The 10,147-nt window shown below is 37.2% G+C and overlaps 1 long non-coding RNA gene across 1 annotated transcript; it reads left to right on the top strand.

Moving 5' to 3' along the window:
* The first annotated feature begins 293 nt into the window (after window positions 1-293).
* On the top strand, window positions 294-9,425 carry LOC113964487. The gene is made up of 3 exons (XR_003533206.1): window positions 294-368; window positions 1,192-1,425; window positions 9,402-9,425. It is a non-coding gene; the product is annotated as an uncharacterized LOC113964487 (long non-coding RNA).
* The last annotated feature ends 722 nt before the right edge of the window (window positions 9,426-10,147 follow it).

Raw genomic sequence — 10,147 nt, 5'->3', positions numbered from 1 at the left:
GAGTCACACCATGTGCCTGAGAGTATCGTCCGAATGCCTCTTGAACTCCGTCAGGCTTGATGCTGTGACCAATTCCCTGGGGAGCCTGTTTCAGCACCCAACCACCCTCTGGGTGAAGAATCTTTTACTTATTTCACTCGGTCTATCCTCCAAACCCTGATTTTCCTTCCGGGTGCAGATTTTGATTTATAAAGACCTTTATGGTTACTAACTTGGTCTCCTTAGAAACCACCTATGACTCATTCTCCACTTATGATTTATTGAAAAAAAGGTCAAATCACCTGAGTTTTTTTTGGTTAAAAGAGTCTGGATGAAGTCTCTGAATGTACTGGTGACAGAGCTGTTTTGACGGTTAGCCCTTACATCAGGTAATTTTTTATAATTTTTTCTTCTATTTGCATTTTTCTTAATGATGGTTTGAGCATGATTTACCATAAAGCTGTCTCTATAATTGAGTTTTATCTAATCAGTCTGATGATAGAACAGATGAAGTGGCTAGCACATTGTATATATATTTTATTGGTATATGTATATAAATATATATATATGTCCATCGTCTTAGAGTAACTAAAGTACTTAGCAATTAATCTCTTTCAGTTTGAATCTTGATCAGTGTTCATATTTTGTTGCTGTTTTGTTGCTTTTTTTAATATAAAAAAAGAGTATTTTTTATTTTTCTGTTGAAATTTTCTTATTCATAATACATATGCGTATTATCAGGCTGATCCCAAAGTAAATAATATAACTAAAACCAGAAAATATTTTCTCAAATAAAGAACTGAAGTTTTAAATGATTTTATGTATGTACATATGTATACAATATGTTTACATTAAGAAAATGTTCCACTGTAATTTCTACACACAAAGTACAGAATTAGGTTTCTACATTAAAATTTTGTTTTATCATCTTATAATTTTTGTTTGACACTCTGTACAACTTGTATTCTTTACTTTTCTGCTAAATGGCAGTTTGGGTTGGTTTGTTGTTTTGTTTTTTTTAATTTGAGGCTCACTCAAGCTAAATATTTGACCGTATGCTTATTGTTGTAGTCCAAAGTTAAAATATGTGCATGCACATCTTTTTATTTTATGAAATCAGAATTGATTATGTGTTATGTATTTCTCTACTGAAGCTGTATTTCATGCTTGATTCCAAATGCAACTATATATGTTGTTTATTCCTCCAAGCAGAGACGTTCAAGGTGGCTAGGTGGGAATACTTCAACTTTCCTTCCTTGCTACCTTTATTTCATCTGAGACCCAGCTAGCAACCCCAGTGTTGTGTGTCCGTATATACCCGCTACATCTGGAAGGCCTTTAAATTTCACCTGTTAGCCTGAGAAAGAAAGCACCTCAAAGAACATACAGTTATAGCTGACCCATTGTTTGCTCTGTTCCATGCCCAAGCTTACAACCAACCACCAGGTAAGTAGTTCAGAGTATCCATCCTTATCATGTATATTGCATATAGGAATTTAGTATATGGTATTATGTGTTAATGAAGAGTTAGGAAAGCTTTTGTAAAGGGAAGTTGTGCCTCAGCATTGGAATAGAACACTTGTTATAGTGTACACTTGATATAATGTACCTGAATTTGAAAAAGGCATTTCACAAGGTCAGCCACCAAAAGGTCTGAAAGATGCTAAGCTGGGCCAAGAAGAAGTGTTGTTATTGAATAACTGGTTAAAGGGTAACAAAAGGCAGGAAATAAATTCTTTCAAGGCAGATGGATTGCGACTGGAAAATGACTGGGTTCAGTGTCAGGGCCTACAATGTCTGGCATATTTGTAAATAATCTGGGAAAAAAGGGAAGAGGTAACCAACTGTACCAATGTTATTAAACTGAAACATAGGACCCTGTGGAACTGTTGATGGATTCATGATACTGAGAGACTAGACAATAAAATGGCAGGTGACATTCAATGTCCAGAGATAAAAATGAAATCTGTGGAAACACTGCTCGAATGAAGGGCTGTGCACTCAGAAAAGATATTTGGTGTTTATACTTTTCTATTCTATGGCAAGATCAATTTGGCAGTGGGTAATATTTAGCAAAGCAAAAGTAGCATTTACTAGGAGTGGAATAGAAAACATTATTATGGTCATAATACTTTGCATTACTCCATGCTTTCTGCCCATCTTGGACCCATAAGAGTCCTACTCCTGCACCATCATGAAATAATAGAACTAGAAAAGATACAGAGGGAAGTAATTGAGATGAAGGAAAGACGCAGAAAAGTTACTTACTGAAGAGAAATTTCCAGGGATCTTCAATCTGAAAAACAAATGACTGAAGGGAGGTATGCTCAAAGTCTGTAAAATCATGAACAATATAGAGAGAATGATTATAAATAATTGTTTATTTTAATTTGAGAAAGGGAGGTACAAACTGACACTATCAGACAGCAGAATCAAAACCAACATAAGGAAGTACTCCACAATGATAAACTGCAGTGACAGCCAATTGCAAAGAGATGCAACTCTGATACATGACATCACAGATGTTAAATAAATGTGTGTTTAAAAAAACCAACAACGTGAAGTTGCTGAAGGAAAATAAACTAAGATTCTAAAAACACAAGAGAGCTAGATCCACCCTAGGAAATGCAGACTGCTGAAAGCTGGAAGGACATACTGGGAAGTATCTCTAAATGTGTTCCTTATTTGTATATTTTCCTTAGGTGTCTGTATCAGAGAAAGAACGTTGAATCTCCTGAACCTTTTATCTAAACACAATGTTCAATCTGATGGTCTCACACTCACATTCATATTACACTCTGATATGTGTGACTTTAAAGCTATTTATTGTTCCTTCCTTCTTTAAAAATAACCAGTCTGTGTGAAATTCCATAACACCTTTTTTACAGAGAATGGGGTGATTCCAGTTTATTTTGTCTGTGTGTTTCTCTTTCTTACATCAAAGATTTTGGTTTTACTCTAAAATTACATTTTTCTCTATGATTACTATTCAGACAGATACTAGTTTACTCTGGAAGGAAAAAAAAAAGACACATTAAAGTGTCATCTATTTTGTCTAAAACCTGCTAAATTAATTGAGAACTACCACCACTGAAGCAGAAAATAAGGTTGGATTTGAGTAATGAATGATGCCTGGCTAATGATACCAAACACTATTAGAGTAAGGGAGACACTTTTTTTCTCAACACAGCTGATTGAGGAGGGGGTTAGAGTTGGCAGGAGGATGAAAGACTAGGTGAGAAGAATATGTTATTCACTGCAGAGAGCAAACACTGAAATTTGAGAAAGAAGTTAGAAAGTAAGAGAATCAAAGAAGGTCAAAGAGATAGAAAATAAAGAAGAAGAACAAAACTAGGTGAAAATTGAGAATTTGACACAAATCTTTGGCAGTGTAAAAAAGAGTATTATGCTAGCTATATTTTCTGCCTCTCAGTTTGCCTGTGTTTAGGATGTTGACCACATGAACCTGGTCAGAATCCCAGTCTACATAGTGGGGCAACATCTGAAAGCCAATGCTAAGCATCCTTATTTTTCCTTCTTATCACTATCATTAACATTATCATTCTCATTATCGTTGTCATCCTTTCCATCATTATCATGGATGGCAGGATAATCTTGCATATGGTTCCTACCAAAAGTTTTGGAATAAATGTAAAAGGACTGAGTTTCTGAAGTATCTTGTTTACCTACAGTAGACTCTTCAGTTGGAGAAAACTATTATTTGCTCTGATGAGGTACAAACTTTTTTAACTGTCCTGTGGTGCAACTGAAGTGACAAAAACGAAGTACTGTGGCTTGCTTAACTTCTGTACAGCACCCTCTCAATTTTTATATTTTTATGTCACTCATTTAAATGATCTTCTAAATCTAAAAGGGTGATGAAAAGATCAAGTACAGGTTTGACATTTAAACTCCCTTTAGGGCATTATTTTTCCTTTTTTTTTGTCTTAAAAGACTAGACTCTGCAATTATTCTGAATAGTCTCATATTTTTAGAAAGCAGACGAATTGTCAGATCGAGAATAACATGGTGTAGAAGATGATATGAGATAAAAAATTTTTTTCTTCCTAATTAATGTCAGAAAAATGATCCAGACTTTAAGAAGTAATACTGTTACATATCAGTGAATTCTTCCTGACCTCCTCCCAACAAACAAGTACTGAAAACTGTGTGGGCTGTCATCATGTAGGACCAATATTTTTTTCAGTACCTTGTGCATAAAGTGAGTTAGCACCACAAACGTCCTTCATTTCAAACTTAATGCAGTCACAACACAGCTTGAGTATTTACTCCCTCTTTGGCTTAAAATTAGGTGTCTGTTTTTCAGTCTCAGTTAGTTTAGCTTTACAGAAACCAACAACACTGTAAAATGCTACTTGGATGGCTGTAACCGAGCTGACCTTGCTCTCGCTCATGTAGCACTGTGTGTTCTGGAGACTGAATGATCCCATGCACTGCAGCAGAGAGAGCTTCACGGGACTCATTCCCTCTGGTCTGTTGATAAACTTGTCTGTTCATTTGGGTACAACATGGAGATTGTGGAATGGTAAACTGCAGATCTGTTAAGACAGCAGTTTGTGACTTGTGTTGACCTGATTTAAATCATGCTCATATTAATAGGCCAGCTGCAGCACTGTTATGTTAAATTTGGAACTGATGTTATATTTGTGCGTAGGACCTGACTTAGTATACTAATTCTTCTTAGCTTTTGTGTGTTCCTGCTTTCAGTTAGCTAAATATTTTAAATATTGAAAAGATCCCAAAAATGTAAACTTTTTTTTGACATTAGAGGTGTTTCTTCTCACTTCTATGGATTTTATTCTAGAATTATTAATGAAACCACTACAGAAATTACTTCTATTTTATATCTGTAAGAATAATAAGACAACTACCAGACCTTTGTCTGATATAAGGTCTAAGTGCTTGATCCACAGTCCATATAGTTTTTTTCCCTTCTCTGTAAAAGAGAAAAAGAATATATAACAGCCTAATAACTAATATGCTGCTTTTTAGACCTGCTAGAAAGCAAATAAAAGGAATGTACATTTAATGTTTTGCTGAAGCAGAAAGCACTGATGTCAAAATTACATAAAGTTTGAAAACCATTAGACTTATACATAAGGATTGATAGGAACTTAACTACTCGAAAGAAATGAAACATGGCTTAACACGTAGAGAGTACCTTGACTTTCCAGGGTAATGAAACTAATTTTTTTTCTTGTGGATATTTTCACTTTATGATGACCTTCCAGCTTTCGTTCCTTTCCCTTGCTGGACAGTACCACAAAATTTTTAGGTATGCTTCTGTCTAATAACACCTTACTACTTTCTTTTAGCACCAGAGAATGAGAAAGCATTCTTGTGTATTTCTCACTTTAGTTGATCATATTTTATTGTGAACAGGACAGGAGGTGTTGAAAAACACTGGTATGATACTGAGTTATCATTCAGAAGTTATCATTCAGAACACGAGTGTATTACTGGCTTTGGAAAGCAGTCTTGGATGGCAGGATGTCTTTTCTCTTTAGGTCCAAAATTAAAGTGTTATCAAAAAGTTAATAAAACCCCAAAGAATCTGTGAAGCAGAATTGTTTATGCTTTGTAAAGTCCTAATTATACCAAATGCTCATTAAGATAAAATGATAGCACCTGGAACTAGCTGAGCATAATTTACATTTTTACTTCATGGATTTCTTGTTTAGTTTCAGTTTTATCCTAATTAAAATGTGGGCCAATATCCATTAGTATAGGCTAGAGGGGTAGTGATACAGAGCAATGAGCTGGAGGGCACTGATGCATGGCATGAAGCTGGGGGCACCAGTGTGAGACATAAGTAAGACAGTTTTACGGAGTAGACTAAGAGGCTCCAGGGAGAAATTATATGCTAGAAAATGTTACTGAAGTCCTGTAGTCTGAAAATTACTGGAAGAAGACAGATGGATGGGATGACCGATAAAGGATAGAAATCTGTAAAATGGTTTATTTGAGAGAACTGGTAGGCTGAGTCTATGAGGAAAAAAAAATCAAAACATGGAAGACCACTGGAACAAAAAGCAAGTGCTAGGAATCACTGCAGTATGCTACAGGCAAGCTTTCCAAAAGCTCAATTAGCAGAGCACAGCTGTTGCTTTGACAGAGTGGGTCAGCCAAAGTAAACTTTGAAACCTAAGTATCACTCAAGGTAGCCAAGACATCAAAACAGGTGTTCTGTGTCAGGTCAGAAAGGACAGACCAGAAAGAAAGAATTGTACTCTTATTTTCGTACATGGATGTGGTGTGCTGCGCCATGGTTATCCTCGTCCTGCAAGCGGCAGACCTCACTCTGCCATACACAAGTGATGGTGAACTGGGTGGCCTTGGAAAGTACTTGGTACGGATATATTGAACCTCATTGTCTGAGCAGATTTGTATGTTGTACAGAGCCCTACTCTTTTGGAGGTCACAGTGCTGCAGAGTACACTGTGCCAAATACCCTTCTGCATTCAGCTCAGCATCCATGCCAAGACACTGAATAAATTAGCCTGTAAGGAGATGTATGCTGCTGCAACTACTCTGCAGTGACTGCCTGAACTATTCCATTTGCATATAGCTTCACTTACATGTAGTTAAGGTACAACCACCTTGCACTGAAAGCTATGATGTATATTTAATTATGGAAGAAAAATAATGGATTTTAGTTATATTCTATATTTTTTATACCATCCAAAACTATATTCAGAACTCAGAAAACTGATAAGAGGTTAATATTCATTCCAGCATATTGGTACAGGTAGGTTCTTAACTGAGCAGCTGCATGAGGCTTTTCTATTATCCTACCAATTTTCCTGTGCTTGTCCCATTATTAGAGTTTATGCTTGGAATTAGATTGTTATGCCTTGGGAAAATAGTCCCCTGTATTTGTAAAGCACTTCTCAGTTTTGTGGATGTTTCCCTGATGCAATTTTTAAATTCTGTAACGTCAGAAAATAACCATGTGAAAAAAACTCCCAAACCCCTGATTAAATAATGGTGAAAATAATTTGGATCATATACTCTAAATCAATATTTGTCTCTAATTTCCTGATTCTATTCTCATAAACACATCCATTAAAAGATTTTATAAAATTTACTTCCTGTCAAATTTTAAATTTTGGGGTTTGATTATGGTATATATTAATAATTTCTGCTTAGGCAGACAAAATTTCTAAAAGGACTCAGAAAGCCAAAGGTTTCGTCATCTGAAAAAGAATGAATAAAAGTTAGTGAGGAACTTAATATTTTTTTATATGTTACTTCTCTTTCCCTCTAATATGTATATGCATATCTTCTTTAATGCTTGTATTTATGGTATGTTGGGAAATAAACCAGGGGTTAGAGCTTTTCCTTGATTGACAGTGTTCTGGAAGAGGCTTTGAGAAAGGCCAAAATTGGACTAGGATCTAAAATTATAATTCAATGTTATGATAATCTATAAAATAAGAAACACTATTAAATCAACGGGAGATGAAAAAGACTGCAGTTAGCCAAGCAACCATCACTCAGCACAGAAGCCAAGTGATCCTTGAACTGGATGAATCTAGACTGCCAAGGTCAATGATTGCCATACTCGAGGAAATATGAACATATGTAGTAGGAACCTTGCAATAAAATGAACCATGCTGCCATCTTTTGTTAATAGGAGTTTTATCTGATTAAAGGGCTGAAGGCAGCCCTCGTATCAGCAAATTTGCATTAGTATTTGGAGCAAACTGACTGACAAGAGATGATCCAAGGAAGAGTTATGAAGTAGCAATGCTGCAGTACAGTCATACACTATTAAGCTGAGCACAGAGGTACTGCAGACAGTAGATTTTAGTATCTCCCTACAGCTGAAAAGGGTTTAAATAGCTGTGTTTAATATAAAAGGGTTTTGTATTCTATTTTATTTTCAGACAAGTTAGGCACAAAGCTGAGAAACAAAAACATAAACTTGGACTTTTAAATACTTTTCCAGCAACACCTGAATAGAAATATTCTTCGTTTCACCCTTGTGCATTTTTCTCTCTCATAACTTACAGCCTCTATTGCCTTTCAGCCTCAATCAGTTCTACCACTCTCATATCTATTTCACAAAATAGGATTTGCATAATGAACAATTTTGCAGAGATTCAAAATATAAATTAGGTTTTTCTGACACTGGAGTGAAAGAAATTTGAAAAGATTTGATCTTTGTGACTGCCAGAGTCAGCAGGGGTGAAAGTTAAGTTGTGTAGAAAGCATAGCAATCATACTTTTCATTAAGACATGCATATTTTCTCATTGATCATTCTCAGTGCATCATGCAGATGGAAGACCAATCTCAAACATGACCCATTATAATATTTCCCATAGAAGAGCATAATAATTCACTACCTTTTCAGTTACAGTAACTGAACTTAACACTGGCTGCACTCATTTCTGTAGTCAAATAAACTTAGTTACTGAAACACCTAGTAGTGATAATAAGCACTGGAGGGAATTACATTAGTGCCTTTAATCACTAAGAACTATCCGACTCGACTGGATGCTGGCATGATTATGTGAAAGAGGATGGAAGAGAGACTGCTTTAAGGACAGCGATAAGAAATTGCAAGGCTCAATGTTAGGCAGAGAAGCAGATGAAATGGAAATTGTTCCATCCTGAATGCCAGCACATGCCATTGGTAAAAATAAAAGCACTTGAAGCACACTTCTAAATGCCTTTTCTGAAGTGTTTTCATATGTGAATGTGTGCATCTCTGAGGGCTGGGAAAAGAAGATGAGACTTGCAAGAGACTAGTGAGTTAGTGAGTTGCAGTGTGGCTCTGAGAAGAGAGGGAACATTTGAAATCAGGAGAGTGTTTCAGGTTCCCTACAAGTAAATAGAAATGTGAAACAAACACATTCAATATTGTTTTTCCCTTTGCAAAAATACAGCTTGCAAGGTTCAGAGCCACAGAATCACAAAATATACTGAGTTGGAAGGACCCACAAACATCATTCAGTCCAACTCCTGGGCCTGAACAAGACCATCCCCAAGAGTCACACCATGTGTCTGAGAATATTACCCAAAGTCTTCTTGAACTCTGTCAGGCTTGGTGCTGTGACCACTTCCCTGGGGAGCTTGTTGCAGCACCCAACCACCCTCTGAGTGAAGAACCTTCTTCTAATATCCAAACTAAACCTCCCCTGACACAACTTCAGGCCATTCCCTCAGGTTCTGTCACTGGTCACCACAGAGAAGAGTTCAGTGTCTACCCCTCCTCTTCTCCTCACAAGGAAGTTGTAGACTGTAGTGAGGTCTCCCCTCAGTTTCCTCTTCTTCAGATGAACAGACCAAGGGCCCTCAGATGCTCCTCATACAGCTTCAACTCAAGGCCCTTCACCGTCTTCGTTGCCCTCGTTTGGATGCTCTCTAACAGTTTAATATCTTTCTTACATTGCAGTGCCCAAAACTGCACACAATATTCAAGGTGAGGCCACACCAGTGTAGAGCAGAGCAGGACAATCACCTCCCACGACTGGCTGGTGATGCTGTGCCTGGTGCCCCCCAGGACACAGTTGGTCCTCCTGGCTCAAGCAGCCACGAGTGAAGTCCGGGGGTGGAGAGCAAGCTGCACAGGGGGGTTCCTGAGTCCAGGAACACCCAAGTAGCAGCCCCATGACCCAGAAGCCCTCAGCAGCCAACCAGGTGAGGAGGGGGTGGTGCCGGGAGTGACCGAGGGGCATTTAAACGGCATCAGGGAACGTGAGCAACCCAGACCGCAGTGAACAGAACTTCAGATAATTCCTTATGTAAAAAAGGGATATGTTAATCGAGGAACTTTACATTAATAAGCAATTTCTCCAAAAAAACCCAAGAGAACATGAAACAATATCTGTTCTGAAGCAGTTTCAGTGGTCCTAAACATCATGAGACCTGTGATCCAGAGAAGCTTCTATAACCTCTGAAAACCACTGCTCTATAATATACAGTATAGACATAAGTTATAAGATGATGTGTTCAAGAATTGGCAGAATAAACATCCTCATGGAACTCAGTTATCAACACTAGTTATGGCAGGTTAGACTTGCTGTAGTAAGTTAGCTTGCAAAAACAGATGATTTGCTTGTCCAACTAGTAGGCATAACGGGTAGCTTTTCAAATGCAAACTCAGGACTACATGTGCAAAAAAATGGGCAAACTTGGGTT

This window comes from Neopelma chrysocephalum, unplaced genomic scaffold (assembly GCF_003984885.1).
Source record: "Neopelma chrysocephalum unplaced genomic scaffold, ASM398488v2 Primary Assembly neopelma1_42, whole genome shotgun sequence".
NCBI classification, from domain to species: Eukaryota; Metazoa; Chordata; class Aves; order Passeriformes; family Pipridae; genus Neopelma; species Neopelma chrysocephalum.
This window is presented reverse-complemented; position numbering and strand designations above follow the sequence as displayed.